At 42.7% G+C, this 23,765-nt stretch overlaps 1 protein-coding gene across 2 annotated transcripts in view; it reads right to left on the bottom strand.

Annotated features, from left to right (window-relative positions):
* Positions 1 to 23,765, bottom strand: part of TIAM2 (TIAM Rac1 associated GEF 2) — a 216,159-nt gene that overhangs the window by 107,062 nt on the left and 85,332 nt on the right. Inside the window, exon 1 of one of the 2 annotated variants that reach the window (XM_045805395.2) lies at positions 14,062 to 14,198. The exons of the other annotated variant lie outside the window; for it this stretch is intronic. The gene's annotated coding sequence lies outside the window, so the exon portion shown is untranslated. Of the gene's footprint in view, positions 1 to 14,061; positions 14,199 to 23,765 lie in introns of those variants that run through there. 2 annotated transcript variants of the gene reach the window in all.

Here is a 23,765-nt window from a genome sequence, read left to right as displayed (position 1 = left end):
ATGTTATATATATATTTGTAAATTGTGTTAAAATACACATCACATAAAACTGACCATCTGAACCACTTTCAAGTGTACAGTTAGTCGTGTTCAGTACCTTCGTATCGTTGCGCAGTCTCCAGAACCCTTACCTCACAAAACTAAAACTCCCCACCCCTGTCCCCGCAGCCCCGGCTCCCACCATTCCATTTTCCGTCTCCGTGAATTTGATACTCGAGGTGCCTCATGTAACTACAATCACATAGCATTCGTCTTTTGGGGACGGGCTTCTTTCACGTAGTAAAATGACTTCAAGGTTCATCCATGTTATAGCTTAGGTCAGAATTCCCTTCCTTTTTAAAGCTGGGGCGCACTCCACTGCACGCAGACACCCCATTCTGTTCATCTACTTTTCCACCAGTGGGCACTCAGACTGCTTCCCACGCACTGGCCGCTGGGAACGAGGCTGCTATCCACACAGTCTACAAACACGTCTGAGCCCCTGCTTTCGGTCCGCTGGGCTATTCACCCAGAGGCGGAATTGCTGGCTCCTGTGGTAATTCTAGGTTTGATTTTTTAAGGAACCACCATACTGTTTTCCACAGCAGCTGCACCACTGTAACACGCCCACCAACGGCGTGCAGGGCTCCAGTTTCTCCACACTCTTACCAACAGTGTTGTCGTCTGGGTGTTTGGTAGCGGCCGTCGCAGGGTACGTGAGGATACCTTCCGGCAGCCGCAGTGCGCCTGCTCTCTGATGACTAGTGGTGCCGACCGTCCTTTTATGTGCTGGCTGGCCTTCCGTACAGCTTCTTTGGAGGGTGCCACAGTGACTTTTAAAGTTAATGAAGCACCGGCCCTAAGTTTCTCCAATAAGGCCATAGACACAAGTCTGCCTGAGACTTCAGTCTACTCTCACATATGCGTTTTATTGGGGGGCTGAGGGGAATGTCAAAAAGATCTTTCACTCTGGCAGTAGCAGGGGGATCTAACAGCCTCTCACTCACGTTGGCCTGAAACGGCACCTGCTACGCTACCGACCGCTTCCCTTCCAGTGGGCGCTCTCGCACATATCTAAAAGAGGGAACAGCCACTGGTTGAGATGCCACTAAAACATGGCCCCCATGAGCACTCTGACCCCAGAGTGGGATCACAGGAACCCCACCTTTGCTTCTTGGAAGGGGGAGGGGCAGAGGGAGAAGGAGAGAGAAAATCCTAAGCAGGCTCCACGCCCAGGGCAGAGCCCAACATGGGGCTCTATCTCACGACCCTGAGATCATGACCTAAGCTGAAATCAAGAGTCAGACACTTAACCAACTGAGCCACTCAGGCGCCTCAAGAACCCCACCTTTTAAAAGCTCAAAATCTGGGGCGCCTGAGTGGGTCAGTTGGTTAAGCATCTGCCTTTAGCTCAGGTCATGATCCCAGGGTCCTGGGATTGAGCCCTGCATCGGGCTCCCTGCTCAGTGGGGAGCCTGTTTCTCCCTCTGCCTGTCACTCCGCCTGTTTGTGTGTGTGCTCTCTCACTCGCTAATAAATGAAATCTATAAAAAAAGTAAAAATTAAAAATAAAAGCTCAAAATCTAAGTTGTCAGTATTTTCTCTGCTACACCTTAACTTAAGGAACTCAAAGTGGCCACAGTCGCTCCTGGCTGCCACCACGGAGACCCCTTCCATGGACTGATCGCAGGGAGCCTCTGTGCTTGTTTACTTTGCTCAAGACCAAGGCCCGGTGATGACCCCAAAAGTGAAGGCTCCAGGGTCACTCACCCACAGCCGCCTGCTTTGTCAGGCCCCTCTGATCTGAAGGTCATATGCCTCAAGACCAGCACACATAGCACTGGCGTCAAGCTCTCCAAAGTCAGTGGCACAAAACTGCCACTGAGAGGGCCCTTTGTCAGTTGCTCAAGGACACACAAAGGCCAGGATTCAAAGACACGGAAGGGCTACAGGTGGGAAGCTCAGTCCCCAGCAGCAGCTTATAACCTCAACTCATCCTACTACTTTTGAAATTAAGTAGCTTAATTTTTATGTCAGGTTATATTTCAGAAACATAGCCTAGGACCCTGTCCCTTACAAGACACTGTTACCCAAGGCCTGCAACTTTCAGGCTCATTCAATACACACCTGTTCTGAACTAAATGAACGAACGTCGCATGGTAGAAGGCTGACTTGACCACAGGCTGAGAGCAGGAATCATTCCCAACTGGGTCTGGCCAAAAGACTGACATGTATGCCCACGAGGACATGTTTCGATAACGAACACAACACTCCCTAGAGGAAAGCAGAAGGGGGGTGACAGGCGGGGAATACTGTGCATTGTTGCATGTGGGAATGCCTACCAGCTGTTGGACATCTCCAGCCAATCCTGGCAGAGGAAAACCAGCCTTAAACTAGAACGAAGGAGAATTTATTCAATATTTATGAGGAATTTATTGACAGGAAGGGTAATCTCTAAGGGAAATAATTATCCCTGAGGAGTTTGGCAAATTGAACAGATATTATCAGTCATGCTTCAGCTGTGATTTTTTGTCTGGAGAAAAGAGAATAAACAGGTCAAACGTTCAGCACCCCTGACTCCTTTACTAAGGGAATTTTATGGTCATTAAAAACTTTGTTGATAGAGTGCTGAAAATACTGAAACAACAGATTCCCTGTGAACTTTTTTTTAAAAAAGAGAAGAAATAGTTCAAAGCTCCCGGTGTCTTTAAGTAGAAAAAAATACGTATGAGGTATACTAACCTATAACAATCCGTATTAGGAATGCTACCGTGTAGTAACATGTATTAGGTATGTTAACCTACAATTTCTCTTACTAGGTATGCAAATGTGCATCCAGGCCCACAGCTGACTGACAGAGAATTTAGTGAAGTCATTCTGGAATAAATAATATGCTGCAAAGACTGTGTGTACTGAGCAAATATTATATGTTGCCTAAACACTTTTTATAATAATTATTTTATTTATTGGATAATAAAATATCACAATTTTTAAAAATGGACCACAACCTCATGAACCTAAAAGAAAAAAAAAAAGTTCTTGTCTTTTGTTGTTTTGCATTCCCTTCCAATCCCCAATTATATAAATGTGCTTTTTAAGCTAAAATCACAAATAAGAATGATGTTTGTTCTTGTTAAAACTGTGATCAATGACCACCCCCAGAAATGTCCAGCAACGTGAAGGAATTCACAAACACGTCACCACAATCCCAACAGCCACTGGGACCTACTGAAATCCACAGCAAAACATCTTTCGGGGGAAATGCAAGATTTACCTTTTCTTCATCTGCCTCGAGCTCGGGCTTGAACTGATGGGTTAGATTCCCAAAGTCTCCATTTTCATGTAGTACAGAGTTTACAGCAGAGGAAAGACTGCTTTGTCTCTGGCCCAGGCCGGCTGCTCAGAAGGAGAAACTAAAGGGGGAAAAGAGGCAACCCCCAGGGGCCAGATGGTTCTGTGAGGAGGACTGGCGCTGAATGGGGACAGCAAGCACAATGGAGGCGTGGGGACACTGCACAAAAACAGATTGATGGCTGGGCAAGGCAGTGAGAGAAACTCGGGATCTACCACCATAAGACACCAACCAGGCTTCTCATAGAATTCCAGAGATTTTCATACTGAAATAAGAGCCTCATTCTTGTCCAAGGCCAACATTCCGGATGGTGATAAGAACTAAGAAAAAAGATGAGACTAGGACTAGCCATCATTAACCGTAACAATATCTACTTGGTTTCCTTTGTTTGGGGGTGGGAGGTTGGAGAGGGGGAACTTCAATCATTAAAAAGACAAATCTCAGAATCCTACTCTGGTTTGTGTCAGAGAACTTGAGTTTAAGACCTGTTTCCATCTCTTAAATAGCACAAGTCTTTGGGCAAGTTACTTACACTCTCTGAATCTCATTTCCCCCCACTTACAATTTTGAGGATAAAAATATCTACCCTACTTAGAGTGAGGCAAGTGTGGAAATATACATGAAACCACCTAAAAAACTGGGAAACATGCACAAATCTACAGTACTATTACTAATTTTTAGTTGTAAGTGTAATTTTGCGTACTATGATATCAAACCTTAGGACAGTCTGTTGTTTCAGACATTTTATTAACTATTATGTTAATTATTATATGTTTATATACAATAAACTTGAAATCTTCCAAGTTCTGTTAGCACTCTTCTGATTTTTATCAATTCTCCAAATTATAACAGCATAAAAACCACCTCATGTGTCAGAGGTCTGCCAAATGTCAACAAAAACAATGACACAAGCCATGGACTTATGTTATTAGACAGTCATGATAGAAACTGGACGAAAATAACCTAACTGCTCATTGAACAAGTGGTATGACTTTAAAGCAGTCATTCTCAACACCATGTCAATTTTGGCCCCGTGGGGACATCTGGTAGCATCTGGAGACATTTCCAATTGTCACAACTGGGGTCAGGGCATCTGGTGGGTGGAAAGCAGTCCACAGGATGGCCCCCATGTGTCAATAGTGTTGTGGCTGAGAAACCCTGACTTCGAGTTTTACTGCCTGTCTTATTAAGACGGCTATAATACAAGAATATGCTGAAAAATCTGACACAAATGCGTTCATCTGCCAGGACCCAAACTTAGTAACAAATGCTATAAATATTGCCCAAACCCGCTTCTCTCCTTCTGAGTCAGTGAACTACAGTCAGAATTTGCGAACCGAATGCCATGACTCAAAGGAGCGCATTGCTAATCACAAGAGGACTTGCGCCCAACGCCTAAAGGAGGCAGGCGAAGGAGCATCTGGTCTCCACAGGAATAATGCTTAGGAAGAGTGATGCTTACAAATAAAGTGGGCAGAAAGCAAGCTGCTGCTAGGGCCTCAGAAGCTAAACACCCATTGGTGGAGTCCTATCGGTTCTATTTCAATCCAGCAGGACCCCTGCCAAAGGCATATTCACAGATGAACGGACACACCAATCTGCACCTTGGAACGCCGAGGACAAGCGTGGCTGGTGTTAGGCAGGGAGGGGGTCATAAATTCCACAGAAACAATAGCCTGGCTTTTGCACCGTTCATCACCTAAGGAAGCCAACTGATTACCAGGAGGGTCTCGCACTCACACCTGCTTTATAACAAATTCTAACATCTGCAGCATGACTTTGGAAATGTTTGGTCAACCACGGGTCATGAAATTCATTTAATCATTCGGTGATCAGTATTTTTCAAAGAATAGAATAGAAACAGAGAGGAGTACAGAATAAAATAGGACAGAAAATAGAGAATTGCCTCCCAGTAAAGGTAAAAACTGTTTAAAGAAATTAAATCCTCGTCTGTGCTTGTATGTCTGCCTGTATAAAAGGAAAAAAAAGTGTGAAAAACAATGACTTAAACCACAAGTAGCAGAATCACACATCTGTTTTAATAAGATCCAAGGACAAAGTCTAGAGAGTCTCAAAATATTTGCTCCATCACTGCCCCAGGCAAACACCTGAGCTAAAGACAGGACGAGATGAGCCATGGTCAGCATGCAATCCTGGGCCACACAAGCTGGGCATGTGGTCCTCACTCTCCTTCATTCTACAACTTAAGAGAAACTCACTGTATGTTCAAATTCTTCAGAGGATAGTTAAAAATTGCCCCCCACCCTGAGCACCTGGGTGGCTCAGTTGGTTAAGCATCTGTCTTTGGCTCAGGTCATGATCTCAGGATCCTGGGATGGAGACCCCATGTCAGGAGCCCTGCTCGGCAGGGGAGTCTGCTTCTCCCTCTCCCTCTGCACCCGCCCATCCCCGCTTGTGCTCTCTCACTCTCTCTCAAATAAATACATAAAATCTTAAAAAAAAAAAATTAGTCCCCCAAAAAGTTAACTAAAGACCTGAGTCTTGAAGGATGAAAACAAAAGAAAGGCTTTCCAAGGAACAGAAAAGCAGTTTCTAAGACACGGACACTCTGTGATGGCGTGCTGAGTCCCTAAGTGACTGACTGGAGAAAGACCTCAGCTTGCTCAGGAAAAACTGATCAAGGGCAGCAGGGCCCGACCACTGGTGTCAGGGGCAAAGTTTAGAGACGGGTGAGGTGGGAGAGGAGGAAAGGCTGGGAGACGCTGACACTCATGAGCCCATCATCACCCCTCCCCAGGCCCCCGCTGTCCCAGAAGCACCGCAGTGTGAGCCACCTCCTAGGGACACCTGAGGATACGGTCTGGAGAAGGATCCCACAGGAGTCCACACCTCAAAGATCAGTGTGGGGGCAGCACTGGCAAAGGAGGAAAATGTTCTTAGTGCGGCAGGAACCCGGAAGTTGAAGTGACATGAAGAGTTCCACTCACCATTCAACATGAATGTGCAGACCCGCCTATGTATCTCCCTCTCTGTCCTGAAACTACGAGGGAAACAAAGGGAGGTATGATCTGATCCCATCCCCAAAAGGGCTTCTCAGATGGCGTAGGGAGCAGCTAATTACCAACATGAACAATTTGTAGAACCAATAAGCAAGTTTATGACAATTTTAACAGCATGGAGTTTATGAGCAAGGTGGTGAGACCAACAATCCCACAAATATTACCGGTATGTCACTGGAACGTCAGGGAGTTGAGAGGCCCAGCTACATCTGGGCCATCACAGAAACTGAAAATATTTCAGTTTTGTTTTGTTTTCTTTTAATCACCTTTTCAAGCAAAATTACAGAATATAGTTTAAAGTAAAACAATCCTAGTGAAAATAATAGCTTTTTATTTTTCTTTTAGAAATTATCAGAATCCTTCATACATTTCCATCCATGTTCTTTCCAATGTGTTCTTTTTCTTTATATATATATATATATATATATGTGTGTGTGTGTATATATATATGTGTGTGTGTATATATATATATATATATATATATATATATATATCCATCCAATGTTCAGTCCCACCCTTTTCTCCCAAGTCTACTTCAAATCTCATCCAAAATTTGGCCAACATCCTTGCCTCTATAGACCTCGAGCAGTACATTCAGTGGCAGCCAAAGATTCACAAGATTCAAATTTGCTAGCGTGACTTTTCAATAACCTCTCTGAAACTTTTATAAACAGGAACCCTTCCACAAAAAGGGAGTTCAGGCTTGGGTGAGTCCTTCCCAAGCTTCATTTAGAAACAGAAGCCCTTGCATGGGAACCCGGGCTGTTAACCACATGGCTTCTCAGGGACTCGGGGACCAGCAGGTAAGGCATGTGCAGCGGGCACCAGAAGCAGGCACCGCACTCCCAAACCCCGATCACGTTCTGTGACCAAAATAGAACATGGTAATTGTACCTAGTGATTCTTGGCAAAACCTTTCTTCATTATACACTGCTCCATTTAAGTTAAAAAATGAACAGGCTTAAACCACACATTTTTTTCCCCTTCATTTGAGTAGGCGCTTTCCTCGCCCTTGTAAACGGGCAGCTCTTCTCCTGCAGTTCAGAGAGCAGCCGGCTGGGAGGGCTCCGTTCTGGGGGCTTAAGGCTACAACAGAAGCTGTCCTGGGGCCCGCAAGTAAAATTAAACCAGTCGTTGTTGAACTTCTCCTTAAGTGATAGGATTATTCACAACAAGCCTAGTAAGAGTTTAGCTGGCAGAAAACTTTCAGGAAAAGAATGAAGAGCGTTAGGTATAGTTAAAATTGCATAATTTAGGGGCGCCTGGGTGGCTCAGTCAGTTACGCATCTGCCTTCGGCTCAGGTCGTGATCCTACGGTCCTGGGATCGAGCCCCACATCGGGCTCCCTGCTCAGTAGGAAGTCTACTTCTCCCTCTGCCTCTGCTGCACCCCTTGCTTGTGCTCTCTCGCACACTTGTGCGCTCTCTCAAATAAATAAAATCTTTTAAAAAAATAAAATTGTATAATTTACAGGAATTTGCAATTTTGGGGATACCTAAAGTAGATGGACACACAGAGGGAGGGGAAGGATCTAATGTGCCCTGAACTGTTGTGTGCCAAGGGTACCCAGAGCACAAGAACCCCAAAAGCTTGCAGGATCACCCCTGTCACCTCCAGGGATCAAATAATTTCATCGAGATCACTAAGGGGTCAAGGCAGGAATCCAACCTGGAAATTTTTAATATTAACATATGCATTACATCAAAATAATTTTAAATGTTTCTGTACTTTTCCACCTGAAATTATCCCATTTTTTTTTTAAACAAAGTACAAGTTAACTTTCAGACTTGTCTTCTAGATCATTTGTGATCTATGTTCCTTTCATAAAGAAGCACTAAAAAAGTGTTTCTGTGGAGGCACCCTTTTTTTCCAGGCAGCAAAGGCTTGCGCAGCTGGGAATGGGGCCAGGGGGAAGAAATGAAAAACTGAACTTTTAAGTGAGCTGAGGAGCTTTAAGGTTACAATGTAGTTTTACTGCTTTACAAAAAACACCACACAAAGGAAAAATCTGTTTTCTTGGTGGTGTAAACTTCATGGTCACTATCCTAAATATACATTGGAATTTAACATATACCTCTTCCTGGGGCACCTGGGCGGCTCAGTCAGTTAAGCCTCCGACTTTTGGTTTTGGCTCAGGTCATGATTCCAAGCCCCATGATAGGCACCTCACTCAGCGGGGAGTCTGCTCAAAGATGCTCTCCCTACTCACGTGCATGGGTGTGCTCTCTCTCTCTAATAAATAAATAAACCTTTAAAAAAAAAAAAAAAGAATATAGTTCCCCAAGGCTGTGAGAGTGGGACAGGTGACCAAGACCAAGGGGGGGGGGGTGCAGAGGGAAGGGGCACTCAAGACCACAGAACAGCCAAGTGGCATCTTCCCGAAGCTTCAATTTCATCTAATGCTAAGTAATTTTGTAATTGCTTCAATAAAGTATTATATCATGAAGTAAAATATAAAATTTACATGTTTAAGGTAAAATATAGGAGTCCAACAATATTTAGCATTTGTATCCAGGACTTGAGGCTCTAACAATAAATAGACACCCCCCCAAAAAAAAAAAATTCCTGCTTTCATGGAGCTTTTATTACATGGAGCAGGGATAAACAACAAATAAGAAAAGTAAATAAATTACTATAAGTTGACTAGAATTTTAGCCAAAAAAAAAAAAGAAGGGGGATGGGCCATGTGGGGGAGGAGTGCTGTCATTTTAGAATAGGGAGAAGAGGAAGGCCTCAGCGAATGGTGACATTTAAGCAGACTAGCAGGACAGAGGCCACATGGATTCTGGGGAGAAGACACTCAAAGCAGAGGACAGAAGTACAGATGCCCAGAGACGTGGAACAGGCAGGCAGTATGACTGGCACAGAAGGGGTCAAAGAAGGGACAAGGAGCCAGAGAGTGCAGCCCAAAGGGACATTTTCAGGCCACTGGCTTTCGCCTTGAGATTGGATGTCATGATTAGAGGGTGGTGACTACAGAAGGCTCATCAAGGGGCATATTTCAAGAGGACCACTGTGGCTGCCCGGTGTTGGACTGTTGGCAGCTCTGTGGAAGCTGGGCCAGGAGGTGGCGGGGCGGGGGGGGGGGGGGGGGGCGGCACTTAGGCTGATTCAGGTGAGAGACGATATGGGCAGGACTTGGTGAGAGTGATGAGGAGTGGTCTGAGTCCGGATACAGTGGAAGGGAGGAAAGTGGGCCAAGAGGATTCCCAGGTGGCTGGGCGGGAGTGGTGACAGGTCAAGAAGGCCGCCATGATTTTCATTCTGGAAGATTGGGAAGGCACAGCAGAGGCGGCTTAGAAGGAGACAAAGAGTCGGGTTTGAGATGTGTGCTGGACATGAAAGTGGTAATACTGAGTGGACAGCTGGACGCAGAAGACAGCGTTTAGGGGAAAGGTGGGCCTGAGCTACAAATTTGCTACTCCTGCATATGAAGATGGTATTTAAAACATGAATGCACGAGCTCTCCAAGGGAGTAAGCACACAAAGGGAAGAGATGAGGCCTGAGGCACTCCCACATGAAGCGGTCAAGGAAATAAGGAGACGCGCACCCGAAGGAAACAGAAGGAACAGTCCGTGAATCCAATTAAGAGGAAGCCAAGAGAATAGGCTGCCCTGAAAGCCAATCAAAAAATGTAATCCAGGGAGGAGACTGTGAGGAAGTGCCAAATGTTTCTGAGGATCCAAATAACAAAGACTGAGAGATAACAGAACCCTGAACCCAGCAACGTGGAAGTTCATCCGTGAACCTGACCGGCGTGGAGCGGCGTGGAGAACCCGGGGTTGGACTGAGCTTGAGGACGAGGTCAATGAAACGGAAGACGGTGAACGGCAAGAACTTGCTCCAGCTTTACTGCGATGGGGACAGAGCAACGGACTGGAAGCTAGGAGGACAGAGGGATCCAAAAAAGGGTGGTGGTTACTGGTGTGTGTCTGTCTGCCCGCCTGTCTTCAGGAGAAATCGCAGCATGTCGATGGAAATAATTGAGAAAATCAGGTGTGATGGGGAGAGGGGTTATTGCTGAAATGCTGTCCTTAAGTAGCCAAAGCAGAAGGACTCTCCCGCAAGAGGAGGACCCAGCCCCAGAGCACCCACCCTGTACTATGAGAGAAGCTTGAGAAAAAAACATTTGAGAACACTATGTAAGATGTAGTAGGGCGCCAGGACGAAAGGGCGTTAACTCTTCGGGAAGCTGCTTATTACTGTGTCTTCTTATAATTTCAATTTTTCCCCTAGAAGTCACGTGGCGGGGGGCAGGGAAGGGCAAGTAAAGGTCTTTGCTAGGCACCAGTTATTTCCAAGGTATTTTACTGTTGTTTTGTATTTCCCTTGTCTGGCTGTTTCTGATGCATTTGTGACCATCCTATCAATGCTAAACAGAACACACCCGCACACACACACCTATACGCCTGTGTACTCCTTGAGTTTATGTACACTCTCCATGAAGCTCTTTTCTCTCTGTTAACTTTCACTGTCATGAGTGTTCCTGGTTTATGACTGGGTATAATGAGTCCTTTCACTTGTCACTTCACCTTCCAGGAGTGGCTACAGAGGACCTGAAAATATTTTCATTCTCTCTGCCCTGCTCTAACAATTTTGCTACTACAGAGATGTGTCATGGTCAAGTACAAAAACAGGATAAGGAGCATTTTCACTTTCCAATGTTGTCCTAAAGATAGCCGGGATTTTTAGACGTTATTTAAGTCTTAGGAACGCCCTGGACCAACTCCTTCCTGTAGCACCTACGACAGCCCTTTCCTACAGTGAAATGATAACTCGGTCTATCGCTTTATATGTGAAGTTTATCTTTCCAAAAGCGCCTTGCATTACCTTGGCACTGAAGTGGAGCCCATCTGCTGTTTTTCTGTTCCCTTCCATGCCTCCCTCTATTAAGGCACAGAACTAACAAATCCTAAACAGTCTTCTATCAGAGTAGGATTGGGGGGTGGGGACTCTTCATCTAAGGCTGAACCAGGAAGATTGGCAGATTAAGTTTAATCAAAGCTGTCTCATCATCAGAGGTTAGCACAGCACAAGTGCACCTAAAATTCTCTCCGGTGATAAATGACAGGACTGATGACCCCCCAACGGAGTGTATGGCTTTGAATTTCACTAGGATACAAGAGAGACAAGTCTTGTCTCCCACCAGAGCTTTAAGTCTGTCTGGTCTGATAAGGAGATAGGGAAGTAAATGAAAGAGAGAACAGAAAGAGAGGGAATGGACATCCCGGGATGCATGTATAAACATATACATACACACGTACATACATATATATACACAGACATGCCTCTACCATTTACAAAGAAAGAGCAGTACATACCAAAGTATTTCCAATTCAAGAAACAGCTTGTCTAAGGAAGGCGCTAACAGGATACCCGGTAACCCGTCCCAGCTCAGCGACTAACCATCTCGGTGACTTTGGACACGCCACGTCAGTTCCATGGTTTTCCAGTTTTCCCATTTGAAAATTGTCTAAGGTCCCTTTGCAGCCTGACAATACTGTGGGCTATAAATAGCTGACAATAGTGTATAATATATTCCTGGGACACTGACGTTACAGCCTCCTACCGTTTATAAACCTGTTTTAGATAGAACTGAGTCATAAAGACACTCGCCCTGCCATCACCAGAATTCAAACTATTCCAAACACAATGTTGCATACTTGTATGTGTCAACAGTCAGAAATTCAGGATTATCTCCTACATTATTACTGCCTTTCACCATCTTTAATGTTGCTATTATTTTCAATGCCATGCCTTTTTTTTTTTCTTGAGTCCTCCTAACAAAGCCATTTGTATCTTGGCCTTTACCTAAGGTACACTTAACGTTAAATAAAAAATGCAGAGTATCACTTAAAAAAATTTTTTTTAATGTCCAAAAAGATCTTGTTCTACATGTTCCATTAAAAAAAAATTTTTTTTTAATCTCACAGTGGAATTAAGGGGTCTCACTAACCCAGTTTACCATCTCCATGTAAATGAATCTTACAAGTGGGCCAAACCTGGAGGTATAGGAAAGCGTCCCATCTGACACTTAAGAAGCGTGTGTTTCCTTTTCAGACTTCCCGGTGTTCTTCCCACATCCTCCCAATATCTATGGTAAAAAGAGGTTCTAGCGACCTTGCACTAACTTTAAATCTCTTAAAAAGGGAATATGTCTCTTCTCAAACACAACTGTAGACCACACCAAGACAGAAATATCTACTTTACTTAGTGGTTAAGTGAGGGACCACTTTGGAAGGATAATGTCTTGGCAAGGGGCCCAACTCTTATCTTGCACGTCCAGGCATCCCTGAACCGGCCGGTCTAAGGAGAAGCCTTTGCAAGTGACTCCCTCTGCACTAAAATATTGAAAGAAAGGTGTTATCGACTTGCATTCAAAACACTATTTACAGTCTGGTTGGTTTGGACTGGAGTCAGGGGTTCTTCCACAGACTTGAGTTTCTGTCTACAAGCTCTGGTAAAAATCAAAGTAGTTGACAAGTATTAATCTGACTAGAAGAGAAGACGGCGCTCTCTGTCAGAGAAACCCTTTCCAGGTCCAAAGGAGAATAAATAAATAAAATGTTACCGATGTTTCTATTAATTATAACCGACCCAAACAGCCCTCACCACTGCCTCATCCCAAAAAGACATTTCAGTAAAGGAAGTGAAGGAACTGACAACGCACGCCACATCCACAGAGAAGAGACACGTTGAAAGACACACATTGCCTGTCCTAAAATAACTCATAACCCCATTATGCTGAAAGAAATAAAAACTGTAGGATCCCTAAGTGTGACAGAGGGCCACAGTGAAATACTTCAACGTGTTAGGAAAAAACCCTCGCAGCTCTTCAGCAGTACCCCTACTTTCCAGAAATTCTATAAATAATCTTCCAAGTTACAATGACTTCAAAAAAGCTTCCTATTTCTGTCTCTCCACCTACCAATTTTCTGAGAATTACATGCTTGGCCAAATTAACTTAAAGCTGAGGAAGTACTAGGCCAAGCCAGGGTTCCTCAATCCCACTGATAAGCTCCGGATCCAGACAAATGCCTAATGAATGAGCAGCTTCTGAGGGGATTATGACATGAATCAGTCATTCTTCTTGAACTAGGTACCCCCCCCCAACACACACACACAGATTACAAGAGATTTCATTTCTTTTTCAGAAAGTTCGAGACAAAATTTAAGGACAAACATTAATAAGCAGTGAACGTCAAATTACGAGCTGAAAAAGAAACTCTTAAACCAAACAGCTCACTCAGCTCAAAAACTAAGGCCTGATGAAGTTATATAATAACCAGGAAACTACAAAATACAATCTGCCACATTTTAACTTCCCTCTGTGCCCTAAAGAAGTAACTGGTACAGATAAAGTAATAGTCATTAAGGTTTTAACATGATCAGACTGAGAAATGGTACTTCCTTGAGCCACGGGGAAAAATAAATCCATACCACAGGCCATTAGCTTTTGGAGAATTAATTAGTAAAATGGGGGTGGGCAACCATATGAAATCACCAGTTGGTGTTAGAAAGCATACACACCCTCAGATTTGAGGGTGATCGAGCCCTATGCAGCCTGAGTACAAAATAAGGTAAAACAAAGAAAAGGTCAGCGCACACGAAATATTCCCAAAAGCAGTGTTTCAAGAAACATTTAAATCTCACATATAAAATTAAGTCTCAACTCCAGCAGGGGGAAAATAAACATTTATAAACCTTACCTTTGCCAAAACTTTGGATGTAGCCAGTGTTTCTCAGGCTCTTTTAATTAGTAGAAAAAGTTTCACAAAGCCAGGGTCTCTATACAAATCCACAAGCTCTCTCTTCTTTCTGCCCATGGTAAGGCAGGAAACGGCGCTGAACACTTCAAATGCTCGGCCGTTGAGAGCTAAAAACAGATCCTGTGCAATGCTGGATATATTTTTGTCTGCTAGCTACACACCCTCCTCATGTTCAATTTTTTCCATTGGTGGAAGAGTACGATGCACACTTAACCAGAAAGTGGTTTTCCATGGGCTGCCTGAAGCGATTAGCCAGGACAGCCTGCCATCATGCCTCGGAGCCGCCAGGCTCACCCATGACTGGGCTGCTGTTGGACCCACATTCCAGAATGACCACCGACGTTCCATAGGAACGCGGCCCCAAAGTTTGCTGAATAAAGGTTTACTCACTTGAAGGGAGCCTCAGCTGCTTTTTTAAGCCTTTCGGCAGCAAGAACACACACCTACCATCCTTGTGTTTGGAGTGGTAGTAAACATTCTGTCTCCAAAACCACAGCTGGAATGTTACGGTCATAAAAACCCTGCCTCAAGAGCAGCCCTACAAAATAATTTTGTGATTTGCAACATATCAGGAGCACACTTAACTCCGTGTTGATTGCCGGAGTTCTTTCATTGTGAAGTTAGCGGAGCTGCGGTGCCCCACATTGGAAGTGCCTGTTATGCCAACAGGTCGCTATTTTATGAAAAATAAGCATGAAACTGCCTTTTAAAAAAAGTGACAGACCAGACATTCCAGTGTTTTGAAGTCTTTGGCTGTGTCTTTTGATGAAAGACTCTCAATTTAAAGTATACCCAACAGGTAAAGCGACAGTTTCAAATCGTTTTGTATTAATTCTTGGGAAAGGTGTGCTGAAAGGGAGAACAGGAGTACATCTATGTAGTTTTTCATTTTTTAAATTATAGACTATAGAAGAAAACAGCTGAAGCAGAAGTGTTCAAGTTATCCTGGACAAACATATGACCACACCTTTTTAAGGTAGTATTTTCACTATTTTTAAAATGTGAATGGATCTGTGTATGCAACTGACAAGATTCTTACTTGATATTCAAGACCAGACTGTACCACAGGCATTAGAAGCTTTCAATTCCTTATCTTGCATGAAAAATGAATCACTACGTACGCATACACACATCTACACATAAGAGAACATACACGAACACATAACTTTTTTCCCCACATAGGTTCCATGTAGTTAATACCCGCTTGAAGATACACTTTCTAATCTTAATTAGCAAATAGTAAGAGCCATTACGTAAGGTCATCTGTCCAATAGTTACCAAAATTAGTCTAACCTCTACAAAACTTTCTTCATGAACACAGAACCAAACAGGTTTTAGTGTTGATGAAGCACACCTGAAAAATTGCCTATTCCAACCCCCTCATTTCACAGATAAAAAAGAGAGGCTTTCAGTGACTTTTCAAGGGCACAGAGCTGGTCAGCAGTAAGCAGCAGAGCCAGGACATGCCACTCAAGTAACCACAACCCCCAGGACTGAAGTCAGAAGGTTGCCACGGAAGCCAAGTCACATAACAGAAAACATGGGGATTCCCAAAATGTTAATTTGATGTGTGTGTGCAAGCACACACATGTGTGCCTCTGTGTGTGTGTGTGTGTGTGTGTGTGTGTTAAAAAATACCCTGGGCTAGCTCAGTTGGTAGAGCATGCAACTATGAATCCTGGGGTCATGAGTTCAAGCTCCACGTTGGGCATGGAGCCTACTCAGGGGAAAAAAAAGAAAAAAAGACCAGGGTAAATACAGAAGAAGAAAGAATGCTAAGTCATCAAGCAACATCATTTCTGTTACTAAAACAAAAGTAAAATGAAGTATCAGCCAGCATAAAAGAAGTAGTTTCTTGAGACAGAAGAATTACTCCTGAATATAAAGGGAGAAAGTGGAGAATTACGGAAGAAGGAAGTTTAAGAAGATGTGCTTCTCAATGTGAAAAATGTATCAGAAAAACAATGAACTATGTGGAAATATTCGCATCCCCTATTCTAGTCCTGCCTCTAGATTTTTTTTTAATGATTTTATTTATTTGAGAGAGAGAGAGCATGCATGCATGAGGGGCTGGGGGAGAACACAGGGAGAAAGCGAAGCAGGCTCCCCGCTGTGCAGGGAGCCCCGCATGGGGCTTGATCCCAGAACCCTGAGATCAGGACCTGAGCCGAAATCAAGAGTCAGACTCTTAACTGACTGAGCCACCCAGGCGACCCCCCGCCTCTAGATTTTAAGACAATTCTGACCCTTTGATGTATGTTATATGTAGATCTGCTAATGCCTGTAAAACTGAATTATCTACAATATTCCTCAGACATTTCCAGGGGGTTTGCACTGTCTCATTCCATTTTTTAATCACTGAGGTCACCCAAATAACTTCAGTTCTATGGGTGGATAAAGTCCCTTGGGGTTTCAAACTACATAAGATTTTTTAAATTCTTTAAACTTTGCCCAACTACAATAAAACACTCTCAATTTAGTACTCCATCCTAAAATTACCAAAGCCAGCATATCTACAAATCATAAAACCAGACTTTACCTTTTTTTTTCTTTTTTTTTTTAAGATTTTATTTATTTATTCAACAGAGATAGAGACAGCCAGCGAGAGAGGGAACAGAAGCAGGGGGAGTGGAAGAGGAAGAAGCAGGCTCATAGCGGAGGAGCCTGATGTGGGGCTCGATCCCATAACACCGGGATCGCGCCCTGAGCCGAAGGCAGACGCTTAACCGCTGTGCCACCCAGGCGCCCCAGACTTTACCTTTCTAATGCTTCATTCTGAGATAATAACATAACAGGACATATGTGTTAACGGGCATCTAAAATTGAATTTCTTGGCAAAGATCTCTAAGAATTACATAAATTACTACTTAAGGATTCTATCCTCAAACATACAATGCAAAAGGACACATAGAGAAACAAATACAGCAACGTGTTAACAATTATAGAATTCTAGTGGTGGTGGTGTTCACTGTACAATTCTTTCAACTTTTCATATTTTTTGCAAATTCTCTTAACAAAAAGTTGGTGGAAATGACATATGTACACACACACACACACACACAGAGTCAAGCTCTCATAAACAAAAAACAGAAAAGTGGTTGTCAAGGGCTGGGGGGAAGTTTAGGGAGAGGCTGGTAGAAACTGTTACAGGGGCACCTGGGTGGCTCAGTTGGTTGAGCATCTGACTCTTGATTTCAGCTTAGGTCATGATCTTAGGGTTCTGGGATCAAGCCCTGTGTTGGGCTCCATACTCAATGCTCAGCAGGGAGTCTGCTTCTCTCTCCCTCTCCTTCCGCCCCTCCCTCTGCTCCCACTCTCTAAAATAAATAAATCTTAAAAAAAAAATTGTTACAGATGAGTAATGTCTGAGGATCTAATGTGAAACATGGTGACTACAGCTGTTAACACTGTACTGTATAACTGAAATTTGCTAAGAGAATTTAAATGTTCTTTCTCACACAGGATAAACAGTGAGGTGACAGGTGTTCTTAATTAACTGGATGGCGAGAATCCTTTCACACTGTGTATATATGTCAAATCACACTGTACACTTTAAATATCCTACAATTTTATATGTCAACTATACCTCAAAAATGTGAAAGTTTTTAAAACTATCATGTTTTTAGTAAAACCTAGTCTTAGTCAAGACTAAGCAAAAATTGTTACTAACCTGATAACCAAGGACGTGAATATCTTATATTCCACTATCACATGACTAATCATAATTCATTAAAAAAAAATAGGCCACAAAGTATAGCGGAAATATCCCAGGCTTCAAAATCAGTAGATCTGGGTTAGCAATTCATCCTAGTGACGTTAGAAGCCTTCTGAATCCCAGTACCTTCATCAAAAGATGGGGTTGACAATAATACTGCCTATCTCCAATAATAGATAAGGATGTAGTAATCGACAGTTACAAGAAAAACAGACCTTAAAATACATTTTTTAAAGTAACATGAGAGAACAGACGTCTCTGCTTAAAATTCAAGAAACTCAACTCCTTCCGTATTCTCCACCTTTGAGAAAAAACACACAATTATATGAACAAAATATCCCACCAAGCATTTTTCTTTATTGATAATCTTCAGTCAATTCTAAGCATTTCATCTGGTAAAAACTTAATATAGTTTGTTAAATAATGAATTTATTGTTAAATAATAAAGGTTAAAATGTGTATTTGTTGCTAAATATATTATTAGTTGTTAAATAATAAAGGTTAAAAATATAAATTATCTCTATCCAAAAAGGATTCCAAAATACTAAATAACCTCTCACAAATATAAACATCCACATTCAATGAAATTAACAAATGAGCAAACAACTTCACAATACACTCGTGCTTGAAAAGAGCTTTAGTCTGCTCTTCCTGATGGGAAAAGCAATACTTCACATACTGTGGACTAAAAAAACATGGGACAGGAGCAATGCCATTGCAAAAATATCCTAGATGAAGGCAACACTAGAAGAAAATAAAGTGTGTGAAATACTCATGTGAAAATCATAAAATCCACAGAAATAGTACCCAGGGAGGTGAATTTTCTCCCCATTTCATCAAAAGGGAATCATTTTAAAAGTCTTCCAAACCAAATGCTTCCAAATGAGCCCACAGAAGACAGTGAGAGCCTGCCTTGCCAACCTTCGTATCTAAAACTGCGCGGTTGGAAGGTTTTACCTCCCATGTGCCACACTGAAACCCCACGCGTGTGAACAACTGGCAGGTGCAATTCTTTCACCACCTCGTTGTTCCCAGCTCAAGGCCCATGCTTCCGGGTTCCCGCGCCCTGACCTCAGCCCCTGCTGTGTGATACCGGACCCCTCACTGAGCCTCTCAGCTTCTTAATCTGTAAAATGGGGATAATATTACCTGCCCCGTAGGGCTGTTGTAAAGATTAAGCAAAAATAATACATGCAGATTGTTTGACACAAGGCCTGCCTGAGAATGCAATCTCCATAAAGCAGGGATTTTGTTACAAGTGTTTACTGCTAAGTCTACTACTGTAGGGGCGCCTGGGTGGCTCAGTCGGTTTAACGTTTGCCTTGGGCTCAGGTCATGATCCCAGGGTCCTGGCATGGAGCCCCATGTCAGGTGGGTTCCCTGCTCAGCAGGGAGGCTGCTTCTCCCTTTCCCTCTGCCCTTCCCCTGCTCATGTTCACTCTAATAAATAAATAAAATCTGAAAAAAAAAATAAGTCTACTACTTTAAAAAGCGCCGGGCACCTGGTGAATACTCAAAAAACCAATCCAGTGAGTGAGGGCAGGGAAGGAGGGGAGAGGACGGTGATGGTGAATATAAAAGGAGAAAAGTGTCTGCTGCAATTTTTTGTCAGAGCCTCTAAAATCCCTTTATTGAAAATACGCCAACCCGCGTGTCATCAATGCCCATCAAGCAAAACTTTCACAAAGTGTCTGCTTGAAATTCCCCAGCTGTTCTCCTGCAGCGTTTCACCTTCCAAGCTGCTTTGGCCTCAAGAATGTGTCTAAACAGCATCAACCATGCATCCTTAAAATCCACAGTCAATTCTAGGATAATTCAAAATGCTTTACTAGCATGGTGTGTATTGCTTTAAAACCAGAACAAACCTAAATTTCATAATTAAGCTTTTTTCTAAGTGTTTCAAAGGCATCAACTGTGTAAAAAATATTTTAATGGTGTCAATTGTCATGAAAATGACATTCTATGGAATAAATATAAAGTCTAGGTGGGTACCTTATATTACATAATAAGCAAGTCCCAAGAATTTAACCAAATGACCAATTAATTACTTTTGCAAAAATGAGCAAATATGCATTGACATAAAAACCAAGATTTAAAACAAATTCTTAAGTTTTCTTTTTTTTTTTTTTTTTTTTTTTTGAGAGAGAGAGAGAACACATGCTCACACAAGCAGGGAGGAGAGGGTGGAGGGAAAGGGAGACAGAGACTCTTAAGCAGGCCCCACACCCAGCATGGAGCCCAACCCAGGGCTCAATCTCAGGACCCTGACATCATGACCTGAGCCAAAATCAAGAGTCAGACATTTAACTGACTGAGCCACCCGGGTGCCCCAATAAAGTTTTCCTTTAAATGGACTTTTTTCTATAGGTCATTATATCGAAATTAAATACACTTTGACTATTGACAATTATTGATAATGTATAAAGTCCTAAATCTGAAATTAAATAGAATGGTTTCTAAGAAGAGGTAATATTTATATATAAGTGATAAAAATGTGTATTAAAAAAAATTATGCTACCAAAAATAAAACTACAAAATGAGCTTCCACCAAGGTAAAATTAAAATTTTCTGAAGAAAAAAATCATTTAGAAAATACACTCATAAGGGGCGCCTGGGTGGCACAGCGGTTAAGCGTCTGCCTTCAGCTCAGGGCGTGATCCCGGCGTTATGGGATCGAGCCCCACATCAGGCTCCTCTGCTATGAGCCTGCTTCTTCCTCTCCCACTCCCCCTGCTTGTGTTCCCTCTCTTGCTGACTGTCTCTATCTCTGTCAAATAAATAAATAAATAAATCTTAAAAAAAAAAAAGAAAAGAAAATACACTCATAAATAATAGCCACTAGACGTGTTTGTTTACAACATTTTTGAAGGGCTCCACTGGAACATTTAAGAAAGTGTAAGTAATCTGTCCAGAATTAAATGTAATCAATTAAAAAGTATTCTATTCAGCCTCTCACACCACACACAATATTTTCTTTTTATGGACTGAGGTGAAATCATTTAAGCTGAAAGGTTCCTAATCAGTTTAATTCAGAGAATAATTGAATCTGAGTTTTCTAAGAGCCCACAGAGGTCATCCAGCTTCTAATTTGAGAACCTCCTACGGTATCCTGACAGATGGGCCACTCTCTTCTACGCAAACACACTGAGTGATGGGAAGTTCACAGCTCCATTAGGGAGCACATTCCATTGTTAAAAAACCGACTGATGGATGAGAACTCCTTCCAGAGACTTTAAACCAGTCATCCTCAAAATTCCACTAATTAAGTCAGTCTTTCTGTCATTATCAACACATACCCTACTCCTCTCTTCCTCCCAACCACCCTCCAAACAACAGACAGAAGTCCAATTTCACGGCTCTTCCCCTGCTCTTTCTTCTAGTTTATCTGCACAGTGAAGCCAGAACCACCCTTACAGAACAGAATAAAGCAGCAAAACCAGACTGTATTTTTCACCGAAAATCAAACATACAAAGAAGAGAGTCCTAAGACTTCAGTCTGTGCTGCAGTAAGAGTCAACAAGTTTACAGGCCCTCATCTGTTTTTGCCACAAAGTCTTGGAAGTGTCGGGCGGTCCACTGGAGAAGGCAGAATGGAACCTCATTCCACAGCCCACATGCATATGCAAATTACACACTGCTCCCATGTCACCATTTCACCCATCCAGGAGTCCCACCGGCTGATCTTGGGGAAGACGAGTGACTGTGCTGCTGAAAGAGAGGAAATGACCTAAAACAAAAGCAAAAATGTTGTGTCTGAACACAGAGGGAACACTTTACTGCCCAGGTTGGCAATCACACACACACCATCAGGGCTGTTGAAATGCATGAAATGACAGAGGCCAGAGCACTATATTCTTAAGAAACAGAAGCCATTTGTTTGCAAATTAGGCTTGCACAAGTATTCTTCGGCACACACACAAAAAATGCTCTGTTCTATTTTTCTGGAAACATGAAACTCTACAAAAATATCTTTAGTTTTTCCACTACTAATTCAGAAGTAGACAGAACTTTTCCAATTTTCTCCTAATTCTACTATAATGAAAACAAATGAAGTATATGAAACATGGTACCTGACACTCAGCGCTGGGAAGACACGAAGGGGTAAAAGTTGTGGTGGACCAGCCCACATGGGCCCCATCCCATGTGGCCAGCAGGAACCCAGCCCTCCTGTCCACTGCCACCTGGGGATGCAGAACCCTATGTTGCCAGATGAACCGCATTTTTAAGAATCACTGAACGTGTTGCTTTTATATCAAATTTTCACTTTTTAAAGGTAGGCAACTAATTTAAATATCCTTAAAAGACTTGTCAAGGACACATTTTGCAGGCCCAACAAAGCTTATCCACAGCCCAGAAGCAGCCAGAAGCCTACCAGGGTACACTGTCTGATGGACATGGTAAAACACAAACAGGAAAATTGTAAATCCTGAAAAAGGTTTGTTTAAAAGCAAGCAATCAGCAGTCCCAACTTCCTGCCTTCAGAAAGCTAAATCCTGTGTCTCTAGGGACATACGTCTCCACACAACCAATGTGGCCAAGACCATCAGATAGCCACACGGGATTTCAGACAGGGCTGCTTCTATGGAAGACAGGTTTTAACGGGCCACACAGGCCACGGCGGCCCCTTTCCTGCGGAGTAGAGAAATCCCTTCTCCAGGAATCTTGATCTATAGTCCAGCAGCCTCTGGATCCACATCCGTGCAGGGGCGCCCCTCCCGTTTTCCCCCCAGCTCCTAGGTTTCACATTGGTCCTCGCGTCTCATCGCCCCGGCTCCCTGCTCACAGGACACGCTCTCAAGAGCATCCCCATGCTCCCCACTAAGCTTACGACTTTCTATGCTAAATATTCCACCCCTTCATCATTACAAATGGGACGTTATTTCCAAACACCCCTAAACACGGTCACTGTTGCACAGATACTAACATCCTTCTTAGATCTAAGGTACAGAAAGAGAGAGAGAGAGAGAGAGAGAGAGAAGGAAGGAAGGAAGGAAGGAAGGAAGGAAGGAAGGAAGGAAGGAAGGAAGGAAAGAAAGATGGATGGACGGAAGGAAGGAAGGAAGGAAGGAAGGAAGGAAGGAAAGAAGGAAGGAAGGAAGGAAGGAAACGAAAATCATGAAGCCCTGTGCCAGGAATGTTACATGTATTTTCATATTTAATTCTCACAGTAATCCTCTTTGATGTGTATTATCAGCACTACTTTGCAGAAGGAGAAACTGAGGCTAAGCAAAGCCAAATAATGTGTGGACGGGCACAAGATAAGCACAACTAGAAAACGCAAACCAAGTCTGTCTGATAATGGCATGGGTTTTATCACTATGACAACTAATTAAAATTATTAATAATCATAAGCAAGCTTTTCTTTCTGGTGACCTTGGGGAATGGCCTATTTTCATCCCTGTAATGCAAAAGCAAATACTCAAAATCCTGTCTCCACTTTATGAACAGTATCCAAATATATTACTTTTAAACCTAGCAGATGTATTTAATATATAAAATTCTGAGTACATACTCAATAAAATAGCAGAAATTTATGTAACACGTATACTAACATCCTCGCTCTAGGAGGAAAATCCTCTTATTACCCTCATTTTACAAAAGAAGAAAATGAGGCACCAAAGCTTAAGTAACCTGCCCCAGGTCACTGAGCCAGGAAACGTCAGAGACGGGATTCAAACAACTCAGACAATCTGACTCCAAAAAAATCTAAACTTTAGGCTTTTCAAATAGGTGTGTTTCAGTCATGGTATGTGAACTTCATTAAAGCATAAATGAAACAGTCACCGAGGCCAATCAGAAATTCCTTTTAAATATTCTAATGCAGAGGATATAAAACCAACACAAAAGTTACCAATGATCATCGAAAGCTCTAACTTTAATAAGCGCTCTATTTGCAAATAAACCCAAAACATTACAAAACTTCCTTTTT

Source organism: Ursus americanus, chromosome 11 (assembly GCF_024610735.1).
Source record: "Ursus americanus isolate L20-20 chromosome 11, mUrsAme1.1.p, whole genome shotgun sequence".
NCBI classification, from domain to species: Eukaryota; Metazoa; Chordata; class Mammalia; order Carnivora; family Ursidae; genus Ursus; species Ursus americanus.
This window is presented reverse-complemented; position numbering and strand designations above follow the sequence as displayed.